This window comes from Gopherus flavomarginatus, chromosome 11, assembly GCF_025201925.1.
Source record: "Gopherus flavomarginatus isolate rGopFla2 chromosome 11, rGopFla2.mat.asm, whole genome shotgun sequence".
In the NCBI taxonomy this organism is placed as follows: Eukaryota; Metazoa; Chordata; order Testudines; family Testudinidae; genus Gopherus; species Gopherus flavomarginatus.
In genome coordinates, this window is record NC_066627.1 from 11,696,130 (window position 1) to 11,697,678 (window position 1,549).

Below are 1,549 nucleotides of genomic sequence, written 5' to 3' on the forward strand. Positions count from 1 at the left end.
CCACTGACTTGAGTGGTGTTTTCATTTTCCCCATGCAAATTCCCCTTTGTGTATAAAGAGATGGCAAATCATATGCTCATGGAGACAAAAATGTCATCAGCTGATTTATTTGTAAAGAAACACACATGGGTGTTGGAACTAAGGGTGTGAGGGGTGCTGCAGTACCCCTTGGCTTGAAGTAGTTTCTATTATATGCAGTGTTTAGAAAGCTTGGTTCAATGGCTCTCAGCACCCCCACTATAAAAATTGTTCCAGCACCCCTGGAAGCACAGAAGGAAATTAAAATCAAAGGAGAAAGATGAACATTTTATTGATTATGAATAACCTCTGTCCAATCAATTTCCTCAGGGCAGCTTTGATCTCCTTGTTCCTCATGCTGTAGATGATCGGATTCATCATTGGAGGCACCACGGAATAGAAAACATCCACCACGAGATCCAGACCTGATGTTGAGCTGGAGTTGGGTTTCAGGTAGGCAAAGATGCCAGAGAAAATAAACAAAGAGACAACTGTAACGTGAGGAAGGCAGGTGGAGAAGGCCTTATGCCGGCCCTGCTCAGAGGGATTCTCAGCACAGTTTTGAAGATCTGAACATATGACACAATTATTAAAACAAAGCAACTTAAGACTAAGCATGCACTAAAGGCAATAAAACCACTTTCATTGAGGTCTGAGTCAGAGCAGGCAAGCTTGAGTAGCTGGGGGATGTCACAGAAGAACTGATCCGCTCTGTTACCTCCACAGAAGGATATTACAAACGTGTTCCCAGTGTGCAGGGCAGAGTAAAGAATACCACTGATCCAGGCACTGGCTGCCATTTGGACACAAGCTCTCCTGTTCATCACTCTCTCATAGTGCAGTGGTTGGCAATGGCGACATATCGGTCATATGCCATGACAGTCAGGATGCCGAGATCAGCTGAACCAAGGAACATGAAGAGAAAGACTTGGGCGACACATCCAGAATAAGAAATCACCCTGGTGTTCATGAGGGAATTGGACATGGGTTTCTGGGGGTGACAGAGATGGAGCCAAGGTCTAGGATGACCAGATTCACCAGGAAGAAGTACAAGGGAGTGTGAAGATGTTGGTTGAAGGCTATGGCTGTGATGGTGAGAAGATTCACCATCAGGCCTGCCAGGTAAATCATTAGAAACACCACAAAGTGCAAAATTTGCAGCTCCCTAACATCAGAAAACGCTAGCAGAAGGAACTCGGTCACAGTGGTTCGGTTGAACATTTTCTTCCCCAGCACATTGTGTGATGGCTGTGGAGAGAAGGAGAAGGACAACAGTCAAGTTAGAGCAACAGAGGGAATTACCCTTATTTCCTTCTGAGTAATACCCCATGATCTGAATGTCAATGGTGCACAGCACTTGTCACTTCAATTGACTAGGAGCAGGGAGTGCTCCTCACCTCCGACAATCAGAGCACTGGTGAGACAAGAAGGGTGATGTAATATCTGTTATTGTACCAACTTCTGTGGGTGAGAGAGACAAACTTTCGAGCCACACAGACTACCTCACCCACCTTTGCTCTCTAATAACCTG

General features: G+C 45.4%; 1 pseudogene; it reads right to left on the minus strand.

Moving 5' to 3' along the window:
• Window positions 1-285: 285 nt before the first annotated feature.
• On the minus strand, window positions 286-1,239 carry LOC127031165 (olfactory receptor 14A16-like; annotated as a pseudogene).
• Between the last annotated feature and the right edge of the window lie 310 nt (window positions 1,240-1,549).